Source organism: Pinus tabuliformis, chromosome 6 (assembly GCF_031772625.1).
Source record: "Pinus tabuliformis cultivar Carrire ecotype Pingquan chromosome 6, CPIR1, whole genome shotgun sequence".
Lineage (NCBI taxonomy): Eukaryota > Viridiplantae > Streptophyta > Pinopsida > Pinales > Pinaceae > Pinus > Pinus tabuliformis.
Genome location: NC_142292.1, coordinates 290,587,464 through 290,609,860, shown reverse-complemented (window position 1 = coordinate 290,609,860; position 22,397 = coordinate 290,587,464).

Here is a 22,397-nt window from a genome sequence, read left to right as displayed (position 1 = left end):
TATGAAGAAGCTCTGAGAATTCCTTTTAGGAACTTTTCTCACTCATTAAACTAAAAAAACCTTGAGTTTTCGTCATTGGGCTCGTTAAATATTTATGACGGTGATATGAGTGCTTTCTTTTTAGGACTATTTCTTGCTCTTAAATCGAAAAATCCCCGAATTTTTCCCTTCTTCGGGCTCGTTAAATATACGAAGAAGGAATTAGTAGTTCTTTTACCTCTTTTTCATCGCTCACTAAACTGGAAAAGATACCCTAAGTTTTCTTCATTTGACTCGTTAAAATTCAATGAAGGTATTGAGTTTGTCATCGCATGACTCATTAAAATTTCATGACGAAAATTGTGTTTACTCCTCGTACTCGTAACAAAATGAGGCCAACATCTATTGAGCGTAGGTTTCTCTTTATCCAGACTCAATAGATTAACTAACAAAAAAGGAACCATTTCGGGTATACTATTAAACTTTTGTCACACCTGGTTAAAAATTATGACAAAGGGACCACCCTGGAGTCATTATTTACAATCTTTTCAAACTCTCTAAATATGAAAAGACCATAGAGTTGTCTCATCTGGACTCATTAAATTACACAAATGAGGTATAGAATCTCTCTTTTAGCAGTCCTTTCCAGACTCTTAAAACATGAAAAGATCAACAAGTTTGCCTGTATGGACTCATTAAACTAATCAGGTAGGGCATAGAGTCACTCTTTTTGTGATCTTTTTCAGACTCTTAAAAAATGGAAAGGTAGATGAGTTTACCCATCTGGACTCACTAAAATAATCATATGGGGTAAGTGGACAATACAATTGCGTTATTGAATGTTATGTTCCATATTTTGAAAGAGATTTTTGGCAGCAATCGTTCCCTTGAACATGGCACTCCCTCAGATAAACCTTCCTTGTGATGACCTCTCAATATGAACCTTACCATCCTATGAGTTTATCCTATATACCCCAGTGTTCTTACATCTCTGTATCCTAACACTCTTTGGTATTCATGAGTCTAGTGTTGCATGGTTAAAACCGTTGTCATGCCTTCTATTGTTCAAGGGAAAACCCTTTTCTTCTGTTTCCTCCATCAACCCATCAAGCATATCCTACCATCATGCCCTCTATTGCTTTGACCCAATGTTCAAAAGATTCCTCAAAAAACAATCATCCTTGTCCCATTTCGTGTCGATTGATGTAGGATACCTTATTGCTTACCTTTCGACAGGTCTCTTCCTATTGAATTCAACACTTTATCTAGGAAGAAGATCGAGAAACACTTCAGTGCCTTGGTACTTGTATACATCAGTGGCAGGTCACTTTGTGTTTGATCAGGGTTTCTCATTATTGGCTCCTGGTTAAATGATTCTACGAGTGTTCGATGACAAAAACATTTTTCACACTTGCTAGATTGTACTGTGCATCTTGGATACCATCACCATTATTGGTGGCCTTCCTCGCATCTGTTAACGGTCTCCATTATTGACTGGTAATCAGATGATTTTGTGCATGTTCGACATCAATGCATATATTCACATGTATCGGTCTATGTTGTTCAGTGAAGTGGAAATGAATACCTTGGTTAGAGGCTTGCATCACTAAGCCTTGTTTCCTCTCCCAAGCTGTGGTTATTGTTTTTTCGAGACATGTCATCCGAATGATCCTATTATGACACCAGTTTCACATTGTGCTTATCATTGGCCATCATCGTCATATCTATTTTATGAGAAAATCACTTTGACATAGCTACTAAGCATGGGAATTCCCGACTCTGAACATGATTTTAGTTGTTTTATATATATGTGTTGTATCAAGTTTCCTGTACCGCCTGAAGCTCTGATCCTCTCTCTCTCTCTCTTCCAAAGAAAATGACAGTTAAATATAAAGTATTTCAGCCATTATTGCAGCCTCTGATCTCACACTTTATGGGGCATCTGTTATATAGGAAAATGAACTCCTCATCAACTCAGAGGACAAAGACATGATGACTGAAGGATTGACCAAGTTCACAGGCCCAGTTGTCAAGCTAACGTTGTCTACACACTAGCAACCTACTTTATAAAGCTTCTCAGCAAGCTTAAGGGTGCGTTAATGCCTAGGGTACCTCTAGTTGCTACCTTGGGAACAACTTTAGTGAACCTACATCAAGTTCTATGGGTCAAATGAGTGAATTGACTAAGAAAATATCCCTATATTCTCTCATATGTCAGCTCATAAAAGTAGGGAAACATCTAAACTCGACCTGTTTAGGGGAATTACTAATTCCTGATGGAGTATCCAAATGGGAAAGAGCAAGAAACATCACTGCTTTTGCCTAATGGAACTCATGGAGTACTTGGCAACCCTAAACGTAGATGTTATATATGCAAAGCTTGGGCCATTGTGAAGGAGGTCGAAACATTTGAAAGTATTGCCTATTTGACAGTCAAGTAGAGTCTTAGACTAAGGCATCAGAAGAGGTTAAGAAGGGAGATAGAGAGAGGAGGTGGAGGGGTAAGGGAAGGCTGATGAAATTGATGGTTGTAATCACTCCTTCTACATCAATATATGTTGAATTATGGTATGTTCTATTCTTAGAGAAGTTTACCTCTTTTCTTTCTTATTAGCCACAGATTAGCAATCGCATATACATTAAGTAAAGTTCAGATAAAACATTAAATGATCAACAAAAAACAAGCCAAGACAAGAGACACAAGATGTGGCAGCTAGATAGGGACAAACCCCAATGCGGGGAAACCCTTTGATAAAATCTTCTTTTATCTTCAATAGTTCAGCAGAGAGAAATAGTACAAAATTAGAATTTAAAATTTTATATCAGCAGTAGCAAACCTTAGATCAGCAAAGTCAAACTTGGTCAAACAAGTTGAAATTGACCTCCAATATGCGTGGTCAATTTCCAGTCAACTAGCCCTTGAACAACCTGAAGAAACAACCCTTGAATAGCCCCCAAAATATAGTCAAACTACTGTTGACTGAAGTCAACTTGCTGCCCAAAACTAGGGCAGTCAACTCTAGTCAAACATGTGGATGGATTGCCTTGATGTTTGTGCCAAAATCTGTGGCCTGCCTAGGAGAGGCAGCCACGCCAAAAATGCACCCTTGATGAGTCAACGCTTGGTCAACATAGGTCAAAGGGACCTTCAACAGTTTATGCATCCTCCTTTCAGCATCCTCCTTGCCCTAATGTGTCCTCCTTCTTCCCACGTGTGAGCTGCTCCTTGTATAACCCAAAGCTAATGGGAGAGAGAGAAGAATGAGTGAGATGAGATGATGAGAAAATGAATCAACCTCTCTTGTATTCATATGATTCACTGGGCATGTGTGCCAAACATTTAACTGTTGCCAACATTGACAATTTGTCAAGTTAATACAAATAAATTCATATCTCCATAAATACTTGTTGGAATCGAATGATCTTTAGATCAATCCTACACCTCTTGAAAAGAGGAATCTAGGGAAAATATCAGCTACCATAAATGAGGTGACCCACATGGAGTTTGTCCCTAATTGCCAATTTTAACACTCCCTCTCAACTAGGGAGAACTCCAACTGCAATCCATCTAATCGTCGCTACTATCCCAGCCATCAAATGCACTACCCTGCATTGCTTGGCCCTGCTTTGCTCTACTCTGTCTGCTCAAACTATGAAGAAGAAGAAATGATTGAGGATGTATCATACCATCCTCCACTGACCGAAATTCAGTCTCAGATAGAGTCATACCACTCTCATTGATCCCAGATCAGTATCATGGATCCCAGATCAATGGAGGTCATCCTAGCATAGGGAGTACGGTAGATATAATGATGCTTCCATCGATAGTACTGCTAATGGTCCCTAACCCCATTTCCCTACTCATTGATCATATGAGAGGTAATTCCCATGAGTCCCAGACTGCATGGGTAGGATGCCTTGATAGGGGAACTAATCATCCTATCCACAGGAGAATAAATCATCCTGTCAAACAGTCGCCACAGGAGAACTAATCATCCTGGCCCACAGGAGAACTAATCATCTTGTTCCACAGTCGCCACGGGGAACTAATCATCCTGGCCCATAGGAGAACTAATCATCCTATTCCATAATTTCCATGGAGAACTAATCATCCTGACCCACAGGAGAACTAATCATCTTGTCCCACAGTCACCATGGGGTGTCACAGGAGAAGGTTGAACCTTTCACCCTGTACATAGTGCACCACCAAGGGATGGTGAGTCGCCTTGTGGTCGCATGTCACTCCAAGAAGTACCCCGTGCCCCCGTGGAGCTCCCAAAGCTTAATACATCATACTCGACGCTCATAAGAGGGTCTTTGAATGACACCGAGTTGTTCTTGTAAAGTCAATAATTTGACCTTTCCCAATGGCTTCATCAAAATGTCAGTGACCTTCTCATCTATATTGATATGTTGGAGCGATCATGAAATACAGGATTCTCTGATAAACGAATCCTGCTCTGGTTGTCACACAGGATCACGATGGTATCCCATGTAAATCCAAGCAGCTCACTGAAGAGCTTTCACAACCAGACTGCCTCACAGGAGGCCATACTAGCAACAATGTACTCTGCCTCAGCGGTGCTCAAATCCACCGTCTTCTGCCTTTTGCTCATCTAGGATATTGAGGTAGATCCCAAAGAAACAACACCCGGAAGTGCTCTTTCGGTCCACCACACTGCCTACCCAATTAGCATCAGTATATCCAAGTAGTCTCACATCTCTGACAGTGTATCTCAACCCATGAGTGATTATGCCATGAAGATATCTCAACAGATTCTTGGCACCAATCCAATGTGTGTGAGAGGCTCAACCATATGTTGACTCAATGCATTGACTGCAAATCATATATCTTGATGGGAGTTCACCAAGAACATCAATTCTCCAATGAGTTGACGATACTCGGTAGAATTTCATAAAATAGGTCGGCATCACTACCGCTTAACTTCTTGAAGTCAAGCTCCATCGGAGTAGTCATGGGCTTGTAGTCAACCATACCAAATCTCTCCAATATTTTCACCACGTATTTTCCCTGAGATAGGAAAATCTCCCCTGGTTTTTGCTAGACTTGCAGTCCTAGGAAATAGTGCATCGGTCCTAGGTCTTTCATCTTGAACTCGGAAGCCAACTTCATCTTACATTTGAGAATGAGAGAGTCTACACTTGTTAGAAAGAGGTTGTCAATGTACAACACCAGTATGAGAGGTTTGTAATCTTCAACCTTAAAGTAAAGGCTAGGGTCGACTTCATTCCTAGTGAATCCCAGCTTCATTAAGTAGCTATAGATCCTCTCATACCATGCTTGGGGTGCCTACTTTAGCCCATAGAGAGCTTTCTTCAATCTACACACATGAGATTCTCGATCATGAATCTCAAATCCTTTGGGTTGCTCCACATAGACCTCCTCTTTGATCGAACCATGCAAGAACGTGATCTTGACATCCATATCATATAGGTTCCATCCTTGCGAAGCAGCAAGGGCTATGATCGAGTGGATGGTGGTATATCGGGCAATAGGTGCAAATATCTCTTCATAGTCTATACTTTTTTTTCTAAGAGAAGCCACGAACGACAAAATGAGCCTTATACTTTTCTGCACTTCCATCAACTGCATGCTTTATCTTGTAAATCCATTTTGACGTGACAACTGCTTTGTCTTGGCGTTTGGGGACCACATCCCAAACATTGTTTTTCATGATGGACTCATATTCCTTAGTCATAGCATCCTTCAATACTTGATGCTTGACAACTTCTACGAATGATGAAGGCTCATTTTGGATGATCGTGCTCATGATGGTCAAGTACCCTTGATACCTGGTTGGCTTCTTACTTTCCCAGAAGGTTCCCCTAGGTTTCCTTCAGCATCATCAAGTGTACTCCTTAGCCATGAAGGCCTCTTCCTAGAAGAGGAAGGCACTTGTGGAGGGGGGTCAATAGGATCCATAGGTTCTTCCACATCGAGCATCGTCTCATCTTCCTTTTCCTTTGGTTCCCTAGTGTCATCTTCTTTAGTTACCCTTTGAGTAGGAAGATTGTCAACTTTGCTAAGAGCCATATCTTTGTCAAAGGTGACATCATGGCTAATCTCCATTTCCCTTTGACCAGCCACATAGATTCTATAGCCCTTAGTTTTTTCACTATATCCCACGAAGATTCCTTTCTTCTAGATGCACCCAATTTATTCCTCTTCTCCTTCGGCACATGGAAATATACTGGACTTCCAAAAATTCTAAAATGAGATATGTCAGGTTTCTTTCCAGTGAACATCTCTTCAAGAGTCTTGGAACCTAATGCTTGATGAGGGCATTGATTTTGCACATATACGATGTTATTCACAACTTCTGCCCATAGAAACTTTGGAAGTCTCTAATCATGAAGCATAGCATAGACAACTTCCACAATCGTATGATTCTTCCTTTCCACCACACCATTCTGTTGAGGAGTATATGGCATTGTAGTCTCCCTCTTAATTCTAGCTTCTTTGAAAAAGTCATGGAACTCATTGGGTTCATACTCAGTCCCATTATCAATCCTTAAGATCTTGATTTTATTTTCATTTTGATTATCGATCAAGGCTTTACAATGATGAAACCAAGTGAACACTTCATCCTTCTTTTTCAAGAAGTATATCCAAGTCTTGCGAGAATAGTCATCTGTAAAAGTGAGGTAATATAAATATCCTCTCAAGGAGTTCACAGGCATCATACCAGATATGTCTAAGTGAACCAACTACAATATATCAGAGGTTTTTCTTAGGCTTGAGGGGAATGGTCTCCTTTTGAGCTTTCCTTTAGCACATCCCGGACATACACCTTCTTGCTCTACTTAGAACGTGGGCATCCCTATCACCATTTGTCTTGCATTGGGTAGAGATTTATAATGAAGGTGAGAAAACTATCGATGCTATAGCTCAGACTGAAGTGATGTGTCACAAGACATGACACCCAGCGGACTTCCTACGACTTGATATAATGAATCGACTTGAAACCCAAGAGTGAAATATTCTTTAAAATTATTTTTCCATACACGTACCTTGCCATTGATGAAGATATCTTGTAGCCTTTGTCTTCCATTGCTGAAATGGACACCAAGTTCTTTTTGAGATTAGGTACATATAGGAATTCTTATAAATGGATTGTATTACCTTGATTCAATTGAAGAGTGACATTCCATATGCCTTTCATGGGATATTTTGTGTTGTCCCCAAGAACAATTTCTAGGTTGGTCTCCTTCTCTATCAGATTAGAGAGAGCTTCATTCAAACCAGTGAAGTGCCTTGAGGTACCACCATCAATGAGCCAATTTCCCAGCATGTCCAAGGTAGCAGTACTAGAGAGGGCCACTGGTAGAAAATATTCATCTTGCTTATTATTAACAATGTTAGATTCATACCTGGAGTTTCTTGCCTTCTTGAAGCGTTGTCCTCTTCCTTGATTTATTGAATTTCTTTTACCTCTTCCATTGGACCTGCCGTTCCTTTGATTGCCTTAAGAGTGATTTTCGTCATCATCATGGTGTGAGTCCCTTTTATCAGGGCACTCCCTCACATAGTGGCCCATTTTATTGCAATTCTAACATCATCCTTTTCTTCCACCCTTTGGTCCAGCCTTTTCTTTGGATTTAGCCCCAGAATTGTTTCTTCTTTTAGCATGAGAAGAAAAGGAAGAGGGATGGCCTTTAAGTGCAGGCATTTCTTGCTCTTCCATCCTTGTCTCTTCTTGAATACATCTAGCCATCAATTCCTCAAATACTGGGATGACATTATTATTGAGAAGAGTAGTCCTGAATATATACCATTCAGGTGGCAGTCCTCCAAGAGTTGTGATAGTCATTTCCCTATCAGGAACTACTTCCCCAATAGATAGGAGATCATTCTTGATCTCAGTGATCCTTAAGAAATATGCTTGCATACTCTCATATTTTACCTTCTTAATTTATTTCAGTTTATTTCTCAGGAACAGAACTTGATTTGCATCATTAACTTTAAATAAACTCACTAGTCTATCATAGATTTCCTTGGAGGTTGTCAGCTAGGAAACATAGGCCACTAGGCACTTGTCAATAGATTCCTAGATGATCTTCCTTGGTTTGACTTCTCCCTTGAACCACTTGCTTTTGGCAACAGTGGATACATTTGATGGAGGTGCAACAACATTGCCTCTCACATGGTCCAACACTTCCTGATCTTCTAAAGTCAGATCGAGAGACATCTTCCATCCGTGATAGCCAAACTTCTCACGGAGCTTGTCTTTGGTGGGGAAGGGTGTTGAGGACTCGATGAAGTTTTTAGGATAGCATTGCCAACCTTCTCTTTGGTGATTTCTCTTGCTCTTGCTCTTGCTTGGGCTTTGTCTTCACCTCAGCTCTGAAACCATGTTAAATTATTATGTGTTCTATGCTAAGAGGAGTTTACTTCTTTTCTTTCTTATTAGCCACAGATTAGCAATCATATATACATTAAGTAAAGTGTAGATAGAACATTAAATGATTAACAAAAAACAAGCCAAGACAAGAGACAAAAGATGTGGTGGCTAGCCAATGACAAACCCCAATGCGGGGAAACCCTTTGATCAAATCTTCTTTTATCTTCAATAGTTTAATAGAGAGAAATAATACAAAATCAAAATTCTATAATTTTATATTAGCAGTAGCAAACCCTAGATCAACAAAGTCAAAATTGGTCAAATGATTTGAAATTGACCTTCAATATTCTTGGTCAATTTCTGGTCAACTAACCCTTGAATAGCTTGAAGAAATAGCCCTTGAACAGCCACAAAAACATAGTCAAACTATTGTTGACTAAAGTCAACCTGCTGCCCAAAACTAGGGCAGTCAACGCTGGCCAAACATGTGGATGGATTGCCTTGATTTTTGTGCCAAAATCTGTGGCCTGCCTAGGGGAGGCAGCCACACCAAAAATTCACCCTTGGTGAGTTAACGCTTGGTCAACACAGGTCAAAGAGACCTTTGGCAGCTTCTACATCCTCCTTTCAGTGTCCTCCTTGCCCTAATGTGTCCTCTTTCTTCCCACGTGTGAGATGCTCCTTGTATAACCCGAAGCTAAGGAGAGAGAGAGAAGAATGAGTGAGATGAGATGATGAGAAAATGAGTCATCCTCTCTAGTACTTATATGATTCACTGGGCATGTGTGCCACACTTTTAACTGCTGGCCAACCTTGAAAATTTGTCAATTAAATACAAATAAATTCATATCTCCATAAATACTTGTCGGAATCAGATGATATTTAGATCATTCATACACCTCACGACAAGAGGAATCTAAGAAAACTATCAGATTCTATAAATGAGGTGACCCACATGGAGTTTGGCCCTAGTTGCCAATTTTAACAATATAGAACTGCAGTTGTGTTTTCCACTCTCTGATGTTGGTAGTATAAACTTGTTTATATGTTGATTGAATATCTTCTACCATGAGTGGCTTAGTTATATGTAATTAGATATATTTTATATGTTCATGCATTTGTCTATCATGGTTTTATGCTGTGATATTACACTTGTCTTTGATTTGTGCAAGTTTTGATCTGGAGTCGACTCAGGGTTCTTCCGCCTAGCTACATTGCACTCTCCAGCAACACCACACTAAGACTCGAGGTAATAATTCCTTCTCGCTTTGACATTCATTTGTTAAACATAGATACACATGTATCTTTGTGATAGTTGCAGCTAATCTGACTGTCTGTCGAGGATCCGGGGAAGGTCCTTGAGGGTTTTCTACATCACCAAACACCTGTGTATTAATCCCTATAGCAATTTTCTAGTACTAAGGCACAAAGAATCAATTAGAGATATTGAATGGTCAGAACCAGTTGAGTTATGGAATATAGATGATGAAGGTCGACCTTTAATTCCCATAGGGAATCCATCTTTCTTCACTTCCAAACATAATGATATCTAGTTAAAATAACTAAAGTAAGGGATAACATAATACATAAAAATTTGGAAAGACACTATTGGCAATGAGGATTCACCAATTGTTACAGAGAAATGCAAAAATAGTAGTGTATTGGGAAACAATTCGTGATACATTAGATGGAATATATAATGATCATAGAATAATAGATGGATTGATTCATCTTCTCAAGATTTCTGGCCCAAGAATAGGTACATTGTTGATGTTGATTGTAATGCACTCCATGTAATCTCAAGTATTATGGATGGAGATTTTGATAATGTGATAGATGAACCCATATATGTTGGACCCAAATGCAACAAGCCAAATCCAACATTCAGTCTGATGATTGATGTTGAGAAAGGAAATATGTTGCTAGTTAGATCAGGAAATGACAATGTAGGAGAGATGATTTGGATGGAAAAAACCATCTCATATATATTTAGGGATAATGAAATCGAGAATCTTCATGTAAAGTTTGACTGGTGGAAGCCTATGTTAGGGAAATACAATGGAAAATTTTTAGAGCAATATTGGGTACCAAATCCTGATGACACAGAACATGGCTCTATTCCAATTAATACCATAGTGTGGGCATGGATGCCAAAGAAATAACATTGAAATAAGACCAAGATAAATAAATGTGTTGTAGAATTTGTTATTGATCTACCTGAGCGAATATCTTAAGATTATGTTTATATGATTCATGAATGTAATTTTTCATTTTTGAAGGATCTATTAATATACATTCAGACACACTTTTCAATATTTGTTGTATATCAAATATTATCTTCATATTATTTTTGGAGGAGTTTTATATTATTTAGTATTTCAATGTAATCATGCGTTGATACAAATTACATGACAGTGCCATAAAATATTTAAGTTTCCATAAAATATTTAAGTTTTCAAAGCTTTATTTGACCAACATGACTTCTCACCATATCTAATATGCATAATCAAATTCAATAATGCACTTAAAAACATCTTCTAAACTTGGTCTATTAAAACAATAGTGGAGTAGCAAATTAGTATTCTATTTAATATAAACCATTTAAACACTTAATGAATAAATGCTAAACACTTGTAATAATGTTTCAAGTCAGTTTTCCTTAATATTCCTTTTTATAATTGATATAAATCAAATTTTCTCTTTTTTTTCACTCTAAGTTATACAAAAATTATTTTGATCATTGAACAACCCAACTAGACTTATAAAATACTTGCTCATATATATTTTGAAGTGGTTCCAGCATTGCACTAGTATAATAAATTTGTACTCAACATAGGCAAAGTAGTTAGTGTCAATTTAAAATGGTCAATAATATTAAGAAAAGCCACATTAATATATTGTTAAATAACTTTATAGGTAAGAATTTGTTTACAAAATCTATTTGTTATGCAACTAGCTCACAAAATAGAAGAAAGAGATAGATCAACGACTTAAAATGTCGCCTCTTTGAGGGGGAAACCTCCTTTGCATTACACAAATGAACAATTCATGGATGATACAAATGACAAGACCTCCTTTCTATATATAGGAGGTTAAGAGGTCACAATATAATCAAATCCGACATAACAATAATAATGTGAAGGCACAAAAATAACAATAGTGGGCTTCTATGGGGCACAGTAATAAAAATATGGGGACAACATGGGTGCAACAATAAAAATAATGGGTACAATGAAAATGATAATAAGGGAATACACTAGTATTATAGGGACCTAACATGCCCCTCTCCTTGAAAAAAGTCTTTTCCTCAGCATTTGAGTAGTTCTGGATGCTTTTGTATAAAATTCTCATCCTCCCATGTAGAACCTTTAGTGGGTAAGTTCTTCCACTTGACGAGATACTCTGAAATTGAATTTCTCTGATACCAATTGTTATGCAGCCAACTCACAAAATAAAAGAAAGAGATAGATCAACGACTTACAACGTAGCCTCTTCGAGGGGGAAACCTCCTTTACATTACACAAATGAACAATTCTTGGATGATACAAATGAAACGACCTTCTTTCTATATATAGGAGTCTAAGGGGTCACAATATAATCAAAGCCGGCATAAAAATAATAATGTAAGGGCACAACAATAACAATAGTGGGCTTCTATGGGGCACAATAATAACAATAATGGGTACAATGACAATAATAATAAGGGAACTAGTATTATAGGGACCTAACACTATTATTCATGAGTCAAATGTAATACATAAATATAAATATGAATGATAAGTTTTAGATGAATGTGAATATGTTCATTTCAATATAATATCCTTAAACACTACATGGATAAAAACTAAACATTTATAATAAATAATTTATTCAATTTTCTCTTTTTCCTCTTGTATTTAAAAATAATCAAATTGTACTACTTTGTTACTATTCTAATTCATGATTGATTTTGATCATTAAAATGATTAGTAATTGAGTTGAGAGGCACATTGAGCCTAGAGGCTCATTCTACAACCTAGTATGAGGGGATGTGTAGGGGATGTGTAAGTTTGTCTATCTGTATGCGCCCCTTTAAAATAAAAATTATGTTCTACGTAGAAATATAAAAAAATGAATATGTTTTAAAGTAATTAGAAGTAAAAAAATGTGTGAATTAGATGCTTAAATCTTATACTTTTCAAAAATATTTCAGCTAGAGAATCAAATAAACTATTTAAATATCTATGCTAACTAATTTATGTTGATATCAACTTCATATATATCTATATATAGAAAAAAATTAAGTTTTTATGGTTAAAATTTTCATTTGGTCTTATATATACTTTATTTTAGCATTCAAAAATACAATTTCAACTGTGAAAAATAACACATTATATTTTTCACTCTAAAAATGTTTGCACATGAAGAAATTTGATCCCTACATCCGTATTTAAGATGGATCTATGCTGATATATATTGGACACATTACTATGATCATTTGTCTTAAATAACTTTATACTTAATATATATCTTGTGTATTAATCTATTATTCATTCAGTAAGCCTTAAACGACTTAGTTTTTAACACAAACTTATAAATAATAAATAAATAATGCTACTACTCTCATTCAACATATAATTTGATCCTAAAAAAATATTTTCTCAACTGTAAAATGGTGCAAACTTCCTACAATAGTATGTAATGGTTTTGGTGATAATGATGATTATCATCCACTAAGATCAAATATGGTATATAAGAAGGCAAAAATATATTACTCAAAATTATTTAGAAATTTATTTTTATGCTCAAAAAGCATTAAAAGAAGTGTTTCAATATCATCATAATTTTGTTTAGTTAAAAGATCAAAAAGGTTGGTAGCATCACAAATATTTTGAAATTTAAATCCAATATGAGTATAAACTGGATGATCTATGAGAGTTTTTTAATCTTCAACCATATTACTAGTGTTGCAAAGGTAATAGACTTTTAAATTATGCCAACATTGTCTTAGTAATTTGTAACTTAACACATACATGATATTTATTATATCAGATTCTAATTAGATGGGTGAATAATAGTAACATACACAACATTCTTTTTATAAAATAACCTTAACAAACTTAGCTTTTAATACAAACCATTAAAAATATTAAAATAGATAATGTAAGGAATTAAGATGTGAAAGATTTTCTTTTGCAAGTTTACATAAATTTGTTTTATAAATTTTATCATGATAATTGTTTCACAAAAAATGGTGAATATCTACATTAAAATTAGTGAACTAAGTGATTTTCTAATTCCTCATTTTGAAAAAACTTAATCTAGTTAAGGTTCTAAATTCTAGATTCGCTGACTACTTCCAAATTTAATGAAATATGTATTTTATGCTTGTTGGGGAGTTTTTTGCCATTATACTCATGAATGTGCCCTTTTATCGCATGTGCGCAAGGCATGGGAAGCTAAATTAACTGCCTCTAGAGGACCTCAGCTTATGGCTCCTCTTGCTTCTTCATAAGTGGCAGTGCTTACCAATCCATTTCCTCATCAAGGATATGTGGCTACCCAACCCACCAATGGTGCGCAACCCCCCAACCTTCACAATTTGGAAAAAATAATTACTCGATCCTCATGGTGGATTCGAAAGAGATCAACCTCCAGACTTCATTGTGCCTATATGACAAACCTCTTGATAAGTCAACGGCTCATTCCCAACCCAAAATTTCCACCGAGCCCCTATCGTCACCAAATGGTACCTTATAGATCCCTCATCCTAAGGCAAAGGTTAACCCCAAGATCACTAAGGGTCCATTATGTCAAAATGATGCTTCTTCTAAAGCTGCCCATACATATGGCATAGTAGATGACTTGGTGCAGTCTCTTTCCACCATGTTAATGTTGGAAGTCCTCCAAACATGCCCATACCAAAGGAAATATCTATTATCTTCCCTAGGCACTATGGATCCTTCTAATGATCATTTGATTTTCTTTGATGTTGATAAAGTGGAACTTCCCCCTACCTTCATCCGTTTCCTTTTAGATACTAGTATCTGTAAAAAACGACATTGTTCAGATGTGTATAATAGACAAAGGTGCCTCCACCTATTTGATGGTCGCTATTGTCTGGAAACAACTTGATTCCCCTGAACTATCACCATCCATTATCACTCTTCATGCTTGGGATGATCATCCCTCACAGCCCCTCAATTTATATCGTAGTTTCCCCATCATTGTTGCTAGAAATACGGTCTTGATTAATATCAAAGTCATTGATTCCCATTTATATTATAACATCGTGTTAGGTCATAGTTACACATATTCCATGTCAGCTATCGTATCCTCTATTTTTCGTAGGACGTGATTCCCTCATAATGGAAATATCTTCACTATTAATCAGTTTACTTACTATGACCCCTAATCACAATCGATGACTGGAAATCAAACTACCCTTACCTGAATGAATGTTTCCCCTAGGGTCTATTAATATTCCACATTGATTGGGTCTTATTATGAGTCACCACCTACCCCTGTAGAGTCTAGATCTTCTAGTGTTTGCATGCTTCAGGTATCATGGGACACTGTTAAGTGGCTTGGCACATCTTCACAACAGTAAACACCTATACAACCTCCTACTCTAGACTCAACTCATCATTTAGGTGCAATTCCTATAGGCTAGTTTTCTTCCACTACTATCTCCCCTAGTCCTTTCCAAATAGGAACCATTCCTCCAGGTCTCAAGCACCCAAGAGTAGTTCCCCTAGGTTATTACCCCTCTAGTCAGATACCTTTATTATTCCTACCACTAGGAATCTTTTCTACCCCTATTATGGCTATGTTGAGTCTTCTTAACGTCGCTTTTGGGATCCTAGTATGGTACATCGATCCTCCCGTAAACACTCCCCCCAACTAACTCAAACCTTATACATATTTGCCTCCATTTAAACCCTTTGTTCCCTCCCCTTAATTTTCTTCAGTTCCATACCAACCTCAAAAAGAAGCTAATCCTGTTGCAAAAGCATATGGTGAGGGAGGGAAATCCCAGAAAAATGGAAATAAATACAAGGCATCCCAAGCAACTCCAACTTCCCCTAAACCTACAAAGGATTCTCCGCCATGTGATTTGTGTGATGTTGTTGGGCACACCACCAATAATTTTCTTTAGCTCCCTCATATTGAGAATGTGGTCTCTGATACTTTTACTGACCCTAACATTCTTGAATTCCATGTTACCTTACCCGAGTCCACCATACGCATGAACCATGTTATGAAACCAGCTCATAAAAAGATAGAAAAGATAGATGAACGCCTTAGAAATAAGCCTCTTTGAGGGCGCAACCTCCTTTACATTACACAAATGAACAATTATTGGATGATACAAATGACACAACCTCCTTTCTATATATAGGAGTCTAAGGGGTCATAACATAATCAGAGCTGACATAAAAATAATAATGTAAGGGAACAATAATAACAATATGGGGACTACATGGGTACAACAATATAATAAGGGGGTTGTACTAATAACAATAAGGGGTTACACTAGTAGTATAGGGGCCCAACACGCCCCTCTCCTTCAGAAAGTGTTGTCCTCAATGCTTGAGTAGTTCTTGATGCTTCTATATAAAATTCTTGTCCTCCCATGTGGAATCTTTAGCGGGTAAGTTCTTCCACTTGATGAGATACTCTGAAATTGATCGATTTTGTAGTTGTCAAGTTCTTGTTTCTGTGACTGCTCCAGGTTCCAATATGATTTTTCCTTCCTCTTCAAGTTCTAGCAATATTGTTTGAATTGGGATATTCTGCAACTTTTGAATTAGTGGCCACACTTCGTTTTCATTCTTCCATTCATCCCTTGCTTCATTTATCCAATCTGTTTGGATAATAGAAATAGCACAAAATAATGCTTCCACATCCTCATCCTTTCTTGAGAGTGCATTTGCAACAAAAAATTTCTTCCCTTTTCTATAGATGATGTCAAAGTCATAACCCAACATATTTGTGACCCATTTTTTCTGTTCTTCTAAAGATAATATTTGTTCTAAAAAGTATTTCAGACTATCATGATCCATTTTTACCTTGAAGTGTCTTCCCATTGGGTAAGGTTGCCATTTCTTAAGTGAATGTAGTGTTGCCAACATTTCCTTCTCATAAATATCTTGCTTGAGATGTAGCTATAAAAATACCAAATCACCTACATAAAAAAAAAATTCACTGCGATGTTGATCTACCTGTTGTTTCATTTGATTCTGCACCAAAATGGCATCATCCTTTAAAAGTTTGAGAACTTGTTGTTGATGCTCGATGTGATCTTTCACTGCTTGAATCTTTTTCTTCTTGATATGTCCTTCTATCTTGCGAGTTTGAAGAGTCGTAATTTCTTCCAATGCATTACAAGATATGGTTGGATCCATTTCTTGATGCTCGATGTGATCTTTCACTTCAAAATTTTTCTTCTTTATATGTCCTTCTATCTTGATAGTTTGAGAAGTGGTAAATTCTTCCAATTCATTACAAGATATGGTCGAATTCATTTCTTGATGCTCAATGTGATCTTTCACTTCTGGGACATTTTTCTTCTTGATATGTCCTTCTATCTTGATAGTTACAATTGTGATAGCAAATACACTAAAGGTCATAAGTGTGCTGAGAAGAAATTATTGTACATTGATTTTGGAGAGGAGGAAGAAACAACACTTCCATATTTATAGTTGTGAGGGGTAGACTTCCTTGTTGCCATAATTTTTCTTTCCACTTTGTAACAAAGCCTTTTCTATCTTTTTTCTTCCAATTGTTTTGGTGTTTCTCTAAATAAGGTGTTGCTCTTTGTATCCTCATAATGTGCTATAATTTCCTCTGTGAAAATTGACCACGTAACAAGGGGTTTACGAGAACAAAACCCTTTATACCATAAAAATTGATCTTGTTGTAAATATGAATATGTAATACATACCTTTTGTAACAGTGATACACAATGTAGATCAAAATATTTCTCCATCTGTAGTATCCAATTTACCAGATCCTTGCCATCAAACTTCCTCATCTCATTTTTTCTTGATTTTAAGAACTCGATCTTGAAATGACTGTAACTCTAATTTCAATTCTCCAAGTTCTAAAATTTCTTCCCTACGGTAGCTCTCTAAGTTCTCTTTCAATTGCTACCAGTTTGATCGAATTTGGATTCTCCAAGAAAGAGTTATGCACAATCTCCCAAGATGACCTGATTATATACCTTTTTAGAAGAGAGAACTTGTATGAAGTGCCACGTGTCACTGTTTTGACCTTAGGATCTGTTTGGAATGTAATTCGGTAGTCTGCAAAAAGGCCAACTTCTTAAGATCATATCTTCGCAAATATAGCACAAAAAGCTCTAAAATTCAGACCCGAGGTTTAGAATGATTTCAACCCAAATAGGTTTTGGTTTTAGCATTTGAAACGTCACAAAAAAAAAGTTATAGTGAAAATTCCACGATGACCTTTTTGGAGCAGCGAAACCCTATAATCCAAATCTCTGATACCAAATGTTATGAAACCAGCTCACAAAAAGATGGAAAATATAGACCAACACCTTAGAAATAAGCCTCTTCGAGGGGGCAGCCTCCTTTACGTTACACAAATGAACAATTCTTGGATGATACAAATGACAAGAACTCCTTTCTATATATAGGAGTCTAGACTCTAAGGGGTCATAATATAATCAGAGCAGACATAACAATAATAATGTAAGGGCACAATAATAACAATATGGGGACTACATGGGTACAACAATATAATAAGGGGGTTGTACTAATAACAATAAGGGGTTACGCTAGTAGTATAGGGACCCAACAAACCATCCTTATGCTTTGTGTGAAAAGTACAAACATTATTCTCATCACTGCACCCCTATCAAATATTTTTGTGAGACACTTCAAGTGCTTAGAAAGTTATATGTCACTCATAGTGACTCTACTTCCCCTCTACCTATGGGTTTTGGCCCCACTACCTCAATAGGATAGGAGGTTTATCAAACCATCGTCATTCCCCATCTTGATGTCGAGATGATGAATAGTTCAAGCCCTATTCTCTACTTGTCATCATCCATGAGATTTATCTATTCAGACTCTTTAGGAGTTTCCTATTATGCTTCTTTCAAACCTCTTTGGATAATGCTTCAGTCTCAACATTGGTAGATTTCACATCTACTAGTCATATGTCCAACCCTCCTGATGATTTGCATGTGAACCTTTTCTCTCATGATGATGCCTCAAGTAGTTCCTCTTCATAATGTGGTCCCTCTTCCTCCTGTCCTCCCATATTTCATTCTAATAAAGACATCATGAAAGCTATGACCACCCATGATTATCCTTGGGATGATTTGCACCATCATGTATACTTCCCTTTGCACCAAAACCATGATCAATAAGTTGTGGAGTCTAAATACTTCATCCACGGTGAGGTCGATTGGTTCAAAAACCTTGTTCCTACACCATATGATTTCAATGAAGGAAATATGGCCAACATTTCTCCTACCATTAAAATTAAAATTTCGAATAAAATAAGGGTTGAAGAAAGTATCACCTTGGGGGCACAATGCACCTCAGAATAAATTGAGGCTTACACTAAGTTATTCAAATAATTTCATGATGTTTTCACCTAGTTCTATTTTGACATGCCAAGACTTGATCTTTCCATTCTTGAACACCATATTGAAACCTTGCTCGATTCCATTCCTGTTCACCAAAATAAAGGGCCTATCCATCCTTCGAAACACGATTTTATTAAATCCAAAATCAAAAATATCAAGAAGGTTGGCTTCATTTAACCCATTGAGTACACCAAATGCATGTCCAACCCTACTCCCATTCTAAAGAAGAAATGCACAATTCATGTCTGCATATAATTTTTTTGATCTGAACAAATATTGTCCCAAAGAAATTTTTGCCCACACCTTTCATTAACCAAATAATTGATGAGTGTGTTAGACATGAAGCCCTTTCCTTCATGGATGGATTCTCGGGGTACAATCAGATTCATATCCACGTTGTTGATCAACTTAAAACTTCCTTTACTATTCTATGGGGAAATTTTACCCATAGGGTCAGGCTTTTCAGTTTAAAGAATGTTGGGGCCACTTTTCAGCATAAAATGTGCTATTGTTTTCATGACCCGTCCCACATTATCCTTGTGTATCTAAATGATCTCACTACTCTTTTGAAACTCTAGTCGCAACACCTTGATGATTCGCGTACCATATTGCTCTAATGTCACATGTATAAAATTCACCTCAAGCACCTTAAGTGTGTCTTTTGCATTCCTATCAGATGACTTTTTGGCTTCATTATGTATAAATATGGTATCACCCTGGACCCTATGAAATTTCAAGCCATTCTAGAACTTCCTCCTCCTCACACCCTTTTCCAACTACAAAGCCTCCAAGGAAAAGCCAACTTTCTTTGTTGGTTTGTTCCTATATATGTTACCAATGCTCATGGGTTTCTCAAACTCCTTCGATATAAAATTCAAATTATTTTGGATGATCAAGCTCAATAGTATTTTGATTCTCTCAAACACACACTCACTTCTTCTCACATGATTAGCCCACAAAACTTTGAGAGGGACTTCATCTGGTATGTCTCAACTTCCACCTATTCGATTTCTTGGGTCTTAATAGAAGAATATTGAACTGAAAATGAGAACATCATCTCTTATGTCAATAAAAACCTTAGTGGTCCCATTGTGTTATATTCCCATAAATAAGGGTTGGCCCTCCTTGTTTTTTTCTTTGTCCAAAAACTTTGTCATTATATCCTTACGCATACCACCAAAGTTATGACTAATTCCAACCCCATGGCTTTCTTGTTGAGTCAGTGGATCATCAATGGGAAGTATGATCGTTGTATCATTATACTCCAGGAATTTGATTTGGAATTTGTCATGATGAAGAGTAAGAAGGCTTTAGCCCTTGCTGAGTTCATTTTTGACTTTCTGACTTCATAGTCCCTTACAATTTCCTAGGAAAAGGAGGAGATCGAGAAGGGTAACCTAAAACCATTTCAGCTCAATAGCTAGCCCTACTGAGCAAGAGAGGGATATCTCAAAGTTTTTTTATCAGTGAAATGACTTGAAAGCAATAAGTTTTAGGCTATATATGTATGATTGTTTGTGTGTTGGTGAATTTTAGATTTTAGGGTTCGATGGACTAGGGTTTGGAGCTAGTGATTAGGTCTAGGCTTTAGGAGTGCAAAAGAAAATATAGAAAGGATCTAGGTAACAGAAGGCCATGTTGTACTTGGAATATTATCAATGTAGTATAGAATAGAAATTTTAGAAGGGACTAATGAGCATAAGAAAATATGAGTTCATTAGCTTTTAGAAGACATAAACACAACTATGAAAACCATATAAACAGAGCTTGAAATCAAGAATCTCTTCTATTTAACTGCAAGGTATCTATAGAAAGAAGACAAAACATGTGGATAAATATGATTTAACCATTAGAAAAAATATATAAAGAATAACAAACACCATGAACTCACTGGACTAGAGTTCCTTAAAAATAGTTGCAACTGTTTCTGTATTAGCTAAGAAGATCATTACATGCAAGCGTCCTCCACAAAATTCCAACCCTTATCTCTAAAAGAGAAATGATACATATAGACTCACTTAGACCACTTTCTCACCTTCTAGAGTCGAATTCCTAGGTGGTGGAACTGACTGCAAGATTCTCTCAACCAACAGGTGAGTGTGAGAAGGTGAAACTCAAACACTTCTTGGAGAGTTTGTTTAGGAGTTTGTTTCCTTAATGAGGCCTATTAAACATCAAAAAAAACCTATCATGTTCATTTATTCATGCCTACATCACCAAGCCTCAAAACAAGTGCCATTACATTAAGAGTTTTGGCTTTGACCAAGTCAAACTGAAAGCTAGAAAATTTACACAGTGAAATTTCCAATTAAAAACACAGGAAATTTTAGAAGCGTAGTGCAGACTTTGAGCCCACTTTCAGGTGCCTTCCTAAGGTCCAAATTAATATCTGAGAGAACTGTCAACCAAATTTGCAAGTATAGTTTCTAGAGCACCTTGAATTTTTGAAAGTGACCCATGGGAAGGCCTTCACAAATGCATTATCCCAAGGTCGCTCTAGTAGTGCAATGCTTGTCAAAAAAGGGTCTAGAAAGTTGATTTTTGGCCACTTTTTTCCATTTTTCTAAAAATCTAAGACTCCTATGGAAAATATGAATAAATGGGTTTTTATAGTATGCCAAGGAATTTCCAAAAATGCAAAGTTTTCTTGAAATGGGTTCCTGAGGAAAAAGAATAGCGCCAAGGCGCTGTGCTCCTGGAACTGCTGATTTTCTGAATTAGGCCTCAAAATTTGCAAAAAACCAAAACTCATCAAAATTTCCTCAAAATTGGCCAAGAGTTGTAAAATGATGAATTTTAAGCCTTGATAGATTCATCAGCAAACATCTCCTATTTTCCTTCATCTTTTTGGTCCTTTTGGGCTTCTTTGAGCTTGTTCTCCAGCTGCTTGACCTTGACATTACAAATCATGTTCTAAGCTTGGTAATGGTGTGCCATGTGCCTTAGCAGTTGATTGTATCTATTTCCTTTCTCTAGAAGCTTCTCCGAGTGGTCATTGACCTTGTTTAGCCAGTACTCATTGTCTTGATGGACCTCTAAAGCAATTTTGTCCTCTAGGTCTAGCTTCTCATTCAATAAGATGTGTTTTTCTTCTTCTTGTAATGCCTTCTTAAGCCCTTTAGTTCTTGGAATTTTTCTCTTACCTTTTCCTCGTGTTCCTTAAAGATCATTTGTCTCCATGACCTCTTTTGCCTTGCTATCTTGCTGCAATAGTAAGATTTTCTCTTTCTCCATGATCAATTGTTTTGCCTTCAGTTGACTATTTTCTTGTTCTAGGAATGAGATGATTAACCTTGATGTTGACAAAATCATGCTCAACCATGTCCTTATCCTGCACTAATGGTCCCTATTTTGCTAATGTAGAAAGCTTGGCCCCTTTCTCACCATGAGAATCAAACATAAGCCTCTTTCCTCTCTTGTACATCCTAGGCACCTCAGGTTTAGGTGCTTTAGTC